Genomic DNA, 10,472 nt, shown 5'->3' with positions numbered 1-10,472 from the left:
TTCTTATGATCCTTATATATATATAATTTGGTAATTTCTTGATGAATGATAAAAAAATTAAGAAGTAAGAGAAGCCAACATAATTCACAAGTAATTATCAAGAAAGAGGAATCAAACCCTAATTCACATAAGCATTGATTTCTCAATATGGTATCGGAGCTAAGGTCGAAGAAGGTTGGAGATATTATACCTGACCTTAAATGCGTGCAAGAAGGTTGGAGATATTATTCATGCATTTAAGGTCAAAGGAGATATTATACATGACATAACTTCTTCCATCCTACACGCATTTTGTAAAGTCGAGCCATAGTTGAAATTGCTATAGTGAGATATAAATCAAATTATTCTTCACATCCAAAAACGGTCTTAACCCCCACAATTGACCGTGATATAAGGGTTGACTATGAGATCAACAGCTAGGATTGAGTGTGGGACTTCAGCCATGATCAAGGAAGTTCGTACTTTCCTACCCCCACTTTTCTGATAGTTGTTCTTCTTTACTCCTCTGTTGTCACTGTTTCTCTTTGTTCTTTCAATACAACTTACCCTTGAGCATATGCGATAACCTGCTTCTCTTGCTTCGATGACTTATTTTGTTGATGGATTTCTATAAACTATTCATCTTACTCTTTGGCTTCTTGATCCTATTGCTTTACTAGATCTATTGCGTCATTTGTTGTTCAATTGACCTCCTGTGTCATTTGTTATTCAATTGTTGTTCAGTTGTTGTTCAATTGACCTCTTGCATCATTTGTTGTTCAATTGACCTCCTACTGTTCAATCCACTTGGGTCCTCCATCTCATCATATCATCATATATAAAACTTTCATCACTATGAGCATTATGATCAATAGGCATCAATGGCCAATCATGTATCAACGAATTTTCCATCACAAACACTTGTATATTGACATCAATGACAACCTAGATTAACAGTTTTTTAATCTTGGAGAAAGGAAGAGTATCAAGGGGGTGAGGGAGGTGATGGGTGAGTTACAATCATGTAGAAAGGTAGTTAGTTCATCATGTAGAGAAGATTCTACTTCAGTTTGATCCCTTTCTCTCTCACACACTCTAGTCTAAGAACATTTTTCTTTGATTAGATTTTGTTCTCTAGCCACCAGATCTCGTCTAGTCCAAGAACATTTTTCAAAGCGATGTGAATAACAAATATCAAAGTGGAACAAATTTTGGCTGCTACTAGAGTGTTTCTTAAAATGAAAGCATCCTTACAAAATATAGACTATTCTAAGTGGATTGTTGTAACTACTCATAAATAGGTGCTTTTTCCGCCATTGTCAATAGATCCAAGCCCATAACTAGTATTGCTTAATATGCTGGCATGATACCTTTTCTGTTGGTCGAAGTATAGTTACAAAAATTTCTTAGAGAAGGTCCCGAAGTGAGGTATATATAGGCTTCCTTAGTGTTGTTAGTAGTTGTTTCTATCTCCTAAAAAGAGTTTCCAAAGTGTTGCCATAATTCAATTCTCAAAGCACTACATAGTCATCATTTGAAATTAGATCACATGGTGCTCATGTGGAGGGCTGAGATGCTATATAAGATTAGGGAATATTGCTAGTAACTTTAACGAATATAAATGATTTTTCTCATGCCAATGTCACCTTCAAATTCACTTTCACAAAGCTGTCATAGAGTACTGTTCATGGGGCCTCATTGCTGGAATAATATGTGATGCTACTATAAGTGTCGTTTGAAACATATCCTGGGAAGAAAATAGGCTTAAACCAAGAAATGTTGCTCCATTCTAGTCGTAATGCAAGTAACCTTGCGTAATACTCACCTTCCAGACTTCAGGTACAAAGTGATGTCATAAATAGCTTGAAAGGCTAATCTAGAGCAAGATCAAATACGCACAAGAGTGAAGAATCTACAACAAGGTCGAATTATCAATATGTTGTATTTTTGCACTGAAGAAGCCATAAAATTCACCTTAGATAGGCATATAAATACTTTTCATATTAAAGATGAAGAGAAGTTGGCTCTAATTTCTCCATTGGAAACATGCTAGGTCTATTAGAAATGAGTTTATTTCAGTGTTTTGATTTCTTTAGACTGATGTAGATTTACAAAAATACAACATTGATGTTTTCCATTTATCAAAAATTGGAAAGAAACGGTATTACAACTACAGTAGACACCTTGAGCTATGTAGAAAGTTTGCAACAATGGGCCTTTCTTATAGTTTTATTAATGTAGAATTCAGAAATGTTCCAAGATATTTTGCCTTGTATTTGATAAGGTACAACTAAAATTCATTAATATACATCGTAAAATATTTTGCAACAGTGTTGCAAAAGTTGTACTTAACAATAACTCAAGAAGGGCTTGAAAAAAGAAAATCAAGGAAAATTTATAAAAGCTAGCAAGAAATTGAAATAAAAAACTAGAAAACCTATAAAAGAGAAAATTTATGCTTATATGAAAAGTAGGAGCTTGAAACCCCATGAGGTGAGGGAAAACTTGATTCTGCAGAAGTTTGAGGCTTTGTCAACACATGAGTGAAGAATGTGACAACAATATGGTCATCAAGAGCTGAATGTGTCACTTGTGGGAATTTCTCTTGGGTTGGAAGGTTAACACTCCTCACTACCACCCAGCCTAGCCCCAATTTACAATTTTTTTTTGGAATATATATCTTGGCATTTTCTCTCATTTTCAGGATTGTACCCAAGGTAAACCCAAATTATTTGGGGCTTGGGGCAATCAACAATACATTCATTAAGAGGTCAACATGTCACTTGTGAGAATTGGTCTTGGGTGTGGAGGGATAACATTCCTCCTCAATTGCCTAGGATAGACCCAATTGACTAAAATAATTTTTGCAAAATATATCACAAGAAAAGCCAAGGAACTTTGCCTTATTATGAGGATGGCACCCAAGCTTAAGAAAATTCCTTAGGGCCAAAGCCCATATCAACATGTCATTGGCGGGAATAGAACCATTATAGGGAAGATAACAATCATTCCACCTAACCAGTGGAACTAGACCCAATTGACATTAGATGTGTTTGGAGTTAGACAAAGGTGTAGGGATTTTGGAAATGAGTTTTTTGGTGTTTTTGGACATTTGGATATTGCTCTTATTTTGGCTGTTTTCCAGTATGCTGGAAAAGAGTAGTCGTGTCTTTTTCCTTTTTACTTGAAACTTTAAAGGATATTAAAAAATAGTTTAATAATGGTAGATGGCCCTTAGTACGCTATTCAAACAAAAAAAAGTCTTACTAACTTAAAACTTCTCCAGGAGGTCCCACCTTACCGATTTTCAAAAAGGTGCAGTCCAGGAGTCCCAGAAGAGCTTATCCATCCACTTGACTTTCAATGCCTATTCCAAGTGACAAATGAAATACTATTCTACTAGTAAATTGTTCCATAAATAGAGCAATGACTATGAGGGGCTTGTTGGGATTCTAGTTCATTTGAACTTCACACAAGTCTGTTGCTCCCAGTATTATAATCCATGTTTGATGCATCTGTGAGTTGCATTTTCTCCCTTTTGAATGAAAATAATGCAATTTTTGCACTAAATTAATTTCCAGTCCCCTATTAGAGGAGGTTAGAAGAGGGCTTCTTAATATGATTAATGATTAAGACTATGTGTCATGTTCTGGGCCTTATACACGGTGAAACTGCAAGATCTTCAGAAGTGAGGAAAGTTGGGGTGAAGTTATGGGCTTCAAGAGAGGGAAGTTGGGGTTCTATTGTATTACATAACTTTTGAACAACACTCAGCAGGCATCTTAATTTGGTCAAGCATCGCTGATATTCATTAGCTCTATGATTATTCTTGCATAGATCATCCCATAAATAACATTTACTTTTTTTCTATTGAAGTCATTGGACATTCAAGTTTTATTTCCATTTTAAATACAAATGGGAGACATGGTGATATTGATGTATGATTTAAAGCTTTCTTCACTTGTTTTGCATTCAACAGGATTTGGCAACTGTGGTTCCAGGTATTTAGCCAACGGGAATTGATCTTCTCTTGGTGAGGACAAACATTATCTTTGTTCTTTGGAATATGATCAATGGATGTCAGGTAACAATATTTCTTAATGCTGACAACTTTGTTTCTTGTTTCTTTGTTTTTTTGCCACCATGTTCCCTCCCAGAAATTGTTGTGCCTAGAGCCCAATAGATGCATCACTACTTGTATTGCTCAGGAGCACAAGTAGTTCAAAGATGTAGGTTTTGTACCCTCACTTGTATATTAACTGTGGAGATAAAAATATTATTGGCCTATTGTAGCGTAGCCTGCATCATCTCACCAGTGAGTTGCTCTTTGGAGACTGGTAAAATAGATGGAAACCTGTATAAGTAACATGATCAAGTATACCATGTTTAAAAAAAAAATTGCCACATTTGTTAAGGATTTGCACCATTGGTGTAGCTAGATTGTCGTGGTTCTAGTTCTTCAAGACTATTGAACAAAACTTTATTTGGAAATTATGTTGTTTACGATTGTCAAATATGACTGATCATTTCAAATTCTTTTCCATCTTTTGTTATTGACGAGGTATTTTATAATATTGTGCAATCTTGTTTTATATGCTTTATAGCGTGAGTATTTACTTGTTATGGTGATGTGTAGAGGATATGCTATTCAAGAGGTTTTTATACTGGTTTTGATGATAACATCTCAATGGTGATGTAACCGTTGCTTTGAATCATGCAAGGTTCCAATGATGAACCATGAAAGAGAACGCTTATTTTGGATTCTAACCATGAAACTTTTCTCAAAGGTCCAGCCCATAGAAAAAGGTGAAATGTTGTATATAAATGATGTTTGTTTCTAAGCAAGAAGTCTTGTTAAAATTTGCAATATGATATATATTAGTGACTCTATTTTTGAAGCACGTTTTTGCTTGGGAGGCATAGTTTTTTTCCAGTTATATTTCAAAATTTAAACCTGCTTGTTCTAGATGGTTTTACAAATGCTTTTAGTGACATTGTATTCCTTGTTGAATGAATGCTAGGGGTGCCTTGTTGAGAATAAGGGTATCTTCTATGATATTGATGTCTTTTCTTCAATGGATTTCATGCACCATATGTGTGCATTGATGAAGTAACTCTGTGATTATCTTGATCTACATGGATAGCTCATTGTTGGTGTTGTTTTCTCATGGGTATCACTACAGTATTGAGCTCTTTGGATTAATGATGTAGATGATCCCTGCTCGTTGCTTGATGTGATCTTGTGCTTCTTCAGAAGAATTTGGCCAAGTAGTTTATCATTGTTTTTCCAACACAGATGTAGCATTCTTTTGTTTGTGTAAGAAATTATGCTTGAATTTAGGTTCTTACATTGTTTCGTTGGTGATTGACATGACTTCTTGCTAATTGTTTTGGTTATGATCAAGTTGTGTGAAGTTTTAACAACGTTGACCCTCTTAATTGCTTTGTGGTTAGGTGCATGTTCCCTGAAGAGTTTCTGCTTTGAGTTTAGGTGCATGTTCCCTAAAGTGATTGGCTTTCACTACCTTAAATAAAAACCTTATGCAATGATTGAATGCTCTTGTTTCAATCATCAATGTCTTGCTTGCACTTGATTGCTTATAACTAGGTGTAAAATTCCAAACAAGGAAACTTCCCAATTGACCACAAACTTTTGATTTTTTCAGTGAATATTTCAGCTAGAAATTTTGTCAGACACATCATATAGATGTTTTTGTAGGTGTTATCTTATGATAGTGAAAAAATAACATATCATTGAAACCCCAAAAGAGTTCAATTTGATATATTCATTACTGAGAAACTTACATACCACTGATACATATAATTTTGACCACCAACTCAACACAATATTACAAGGAAATAGATTCTGGAAGGATAGTTTCTTGTATTTGATGGTAACAAGATTTACAAGCCTCCAATCCTACCAAGATTACATGCACAGCAGGCAGTGAAACTCATCCAGGGCTCCTAACTAATACACACAATTTCTTCACACTTGTTCCTTATGTTAACTAGTCCCAAAGGGTCCATATATCCTCCACGCAATAGTGTAAATCACAACTACATCCAGCTGTGGTAATACAACTTACCAAAGTCTCAAATAAGGCCCCCAAAGTCTCAAATAAGGTCTAGCTGTGATAATACAACTTACCAAAGTCTCAAAGTCTCATATTAACCTGTAAATTTCTTCCTAGACTTCATTGTTTTACTCTCTACATGGGTAGTATTTAATTGAATAATCAGTTATGTTGTTATTTTAAAATTACATTGGAATTTATGAAATATATTTTATATTATGAGCAGAGTCAACAACGTCTCAAAAGAGTGATGTATTAGCATGATATTTAAAAATCCTATTATAGGTGTATTCCCATTACCTATGCCTCCGCATTGATGCCGTGTTTAGATCTAGGCATAAGCTGCACAGATTTAATCCAAAAGTTGAGCAGGATGTTGCTTCATATCTTTTTCATTTTTTTTGTTGAGGCCTAGGGTTAGCACATGCAGGGCTTGGTGCATGGGTTCAAGCTATCAGGGGAGATTCCAGTGATAAGGGATCAATGGGATAACCAAACAAGGAGGGGGGGACACCGTTGCCTATAATATGAATATTGAGTTTTGGATTATTATGTTTATAATGCACACTTGACATTTTCTCATATTTAGCCTTTCTCCATGGATGGGTAGCATATAAACAAATCTTCAGGTCATACCATTCAAACAAAACCTTCTAAGTTTAGCTTTATTCCTTTTAACAAAGCTACTTTTCGGGCCAACCGTGCTTTTATTTATTTTAAAATTTAGTGGAGAGATCCTTGCACTGTCTCCACAGTATATTCCATGAACATTGATGATTTTTGCACATTTCATCTAGTCAAAATTAAAGGGAAATCTGTCTATTCTTATCTCTAGTGCCTACATCAGGTGCTCTATCTTAGGATGGTATCCAGGGTAAACCCAAATTCTTTGGGGCTCGGGGCAATCAATAATACATTCATTAAGAGGTCAACATTTCACTTGTGAGAATTGGTCCTGGGTGTGGAGGGATAACATTCCACCTTAATTGCCTGGGCTAGACCCAATTGGCTAAAATTCCTTTTGCAAAATATATCCCTTGAAAACCCAGGGAACTTTGCCTCATTTTGAGGATGGCACCCAGGCTTAAGCAAATTCCTTAGCGCCAAAGGACATATCAACATGTCATTGGCGGGAATAGAACCGTTGTAGGGAGGATAACAATCATTCCACCTAACTAGTGGAGCTAGACCCGATTGACATCAAATGTGTTTGCAATTAGACAAAGGTGTAGGAATTTTGTTAATGAGTTTTTTGGTGTTTTTGGAGAGTCAGAGATTGCTCTTATTTTGGTTGTTTTCTAGTATGCTAGAAAAGAGCAGTTGTCTCTTTTTCCTTTTTACTTGAAATTTTAAAGGATCTTCAAAAATAGTTCAATAATGGTAGATGGCCCTTAGTACGCTAGCCAAACAAAAAAAATGTCTTACTAACTTAAAACTTCTCCAGAAGGTCGCACCTTACCAATTTTCAAAAAGGTGCAGTCCAGGAGTCCCAAAAGAGCTTGTCCATCCACTTCACTTTCAATGCCTGTTCCAAGTGAAAAATGAAATACTATTCTACTAATAAATTTTTCCATAAATAGAGCAATGACAATGAGGGGTTTGTTCAGATTCTAGTTCATTTGAACTTCACACAAGTCTATTGCTCCCAATATTATTTTCCATGTTTGATGCATCTGTGAGTTGCATTTTCTCCCTTTTGAATGCAAATAATGGAATTTTTGTACTACATTAAATGATGATTTCCTAAATTAATTTCCAGTCCCCTATTAGAGAAGGTTAGAAGAGGGCTTCTTGATAGGATTAATGATTAAGACTATGTGTCATGTTTTGGGCCTTATACAAGGTGAAACTACAAGATATTTAAAACTGAGGGAAGTTGGGGTGAAGTTATGGGCTTGAAGAGAGGGAAGTTGGGATGAAGTTATGGGCTTGAAGAGAGGGAAGTTGGGGATCCATTGTATTGCATAACTTTTGCTGAACACTCAGCAGGGATCTTAATTTGGCCAAGCATCATTGATCTTAATTAGCTCTATGGTTATTCTTGCATAGATCATCCCATCAATAATATTTACTTTTTTTTTTTTTCTGTTGAACTTAGTGGACATTCAAGTTTTATTTCCATTTGAAATACATATGGGAGATGTTGTAGCTCATATTTCCACAGCTAAAATGTCAAAGACAAGGGAGAATCATTTTGTTATTTCTTCTGATGTTTCACCAGAAATAGTGAAGTCAAACAACTTTAAAATGAAAATTTTAGCTACACAGAACTGGTCACTCAGATAAGCAATAGTTGAAGTGAATATTAACATTTAAGCACTGCTGAAATAGAAAAAGCTATTCAAAGAACTCTGCCCAACTATTCATTAATGAGGAATCAGAGGTTTCTTAAGATGATGACTTGTTTACAGATGATAATGATGAATGTGATAATAACATTGAAGGAGAATCAGAATTAGATAGCTTTATAGATGATAGGATAGAGCTAACAGTAGGATCTACTCGATCTGAAAGTGATCCAGTTGACATAATGGCGGTCTACAGGAGGTCCTTATTTACACCGTCACCAGGTCCTTATTTACACCGTCACCACTAGCCAAAGAGTGGAATCATTAGACTCATTCTTGTCCGACAAAGGACTATGATAGGAGTGGAAGTTCAGATCCTTCAGGAAGTGCTAATGCTTCTGTAGATAACAATATTGGATCTCATACAGGATATTTGGATGACATGTCTAGCAAAAACATGTTTGCCCAATACGCATGCTCTGGACTTGCACTGTTTTGTGAAGTCAGTTTCCTTCTCGAACAATGTCACTGACATCAAGCAGTCAAGTAGGACATCCGTGGAAGCATGTATTATAGATAATTACATTAATGGAAAAGTTAATATGAAAGATCATATGAATCCAGCGAACAAAAGAAAGCAACCACTGGGTAAACCAATTTTCGCAGGTGGCTAAATAGGTGAATTTCGATTGCTTATTATTGGAAAACGAAGCCAAATTTTAAAAATCCATGATCTGGGTTTTATGCAGAAAGGCCCTAATTGATTTCAACGTGGGAAATTTCTAGAAATTCAAAGTGGTTTCACATATTTTCTGAGTTCTTTCAAACACTAGTTTTCGTAAAAACGCCCTACAAACTATGTATGATCATTGGAATTCGATTTGTCTTTTCGATTTTGAGCAAAGAGAAAAGTGGAAAGTCAACCAGCGAAATTTTTTACAGACAAGCTGAACAAATTTCACGTGGGAAAAGATTTGATTTGGCACTGATATTTTGAAAGGAACCTAAGTCATCGAAAACGCTGATTTTGGCATATCTCTCACCTCCCAGATAAACTCAGCGACAAACCTATTTTTGGGTGAGATGTTTGGCGCTGTAAGGCTCTTATCCAAGGGAATTGAGTAAGATCCATTTAGGAAATTTAGACTAATCTTCTAATCGGGTGGATTGTAGGGGTAAAGCTTTAATTCGTGTTGGAAATTACTGTAAATGTTAGGAGAGCACCGTCATATTCATTGTCTTCAGGGTTTGATGTTAATGTCAAAGGAATTTCTTCAGAAGTGTCATCTAGGCAAATGAGCTTGGTCCCTATTTTACCTATTCTGAAATTTGGTAGACCTTTAACGAAGGGTTAACTGAGCATACGTGGAAATTCTGGGCAATCTAAGCAGCATTCGAGTTTCCAAATCGATGGCTCATGATAACAGTGTTCTAAATCAACAGAAGCCCGGAAGCACAAACCCCATGGGATTTATGTGAAGAAGTGCCTTCGGGGTTGGCTTTTCCCAAACCACTTATCCAAAGACCAAAGGTCAATATTCACTACGACATTACTCATCCTTATTTCCCAAAACCCCCAGAGGTACTCCCGCAATTAGTTTCCGGTTTTGATAAGTGACATATGCGTGAAAACAGTTGGGACGCACGACGATATTCACCCTCAGGGACAGAGACTTGGGCCCGCATATTAAACGCGTATACCTAAAGACCCAAAATGTATATGTTGAGGCCAGGAGTTTATTTTAGAGAATAAGGTCTATCATATATATATATAATAGTTTCAAATAATTTCAAACAAGAAATAGTTTTATAATTGTTATGAAAGCAGTTTATTAACTGTTTTGAGAAATCAATTTGTAAAACTGATTCGATAGTTAATTAAAGAGGGAGAGAAAAATCCCGAAAAGGGGGCCGAATTTTTGAGAACCTGGAGACAATAGTATTTTGTGCTTAATGAGTTGATGATTAATAAAAGAATCAAGAGTTTCCATACATGTTGGGTACGATTTGGTTATTTCTCAATTATATGTCGTTTCTGTTTATTCATTTTTTAAAATATGGTAATGAAGTAGCTGGTCTTTATTTACTGATGTAAATGAAGTTAAAATCTTTAAAGGCGCTCCCATAT

Source organism: Pinus tabuliformis, chromosome 6 (assembly GCF_031772625.1).
Source record: "Pinus tabuliformis cultivar Carrire ecotype Pingquan chromosome 6, CPIR1, whole genome shotgun sequence".
Lineage (NCBI taxonomy): Eukaryota > Viridiplantae > Streptophyta > Pinopsida > Pinales > Pinaceae > Pinus > Pinus tabuliformis.
This window is presented reverse-complemented; position numbering follows the sequence as displayed.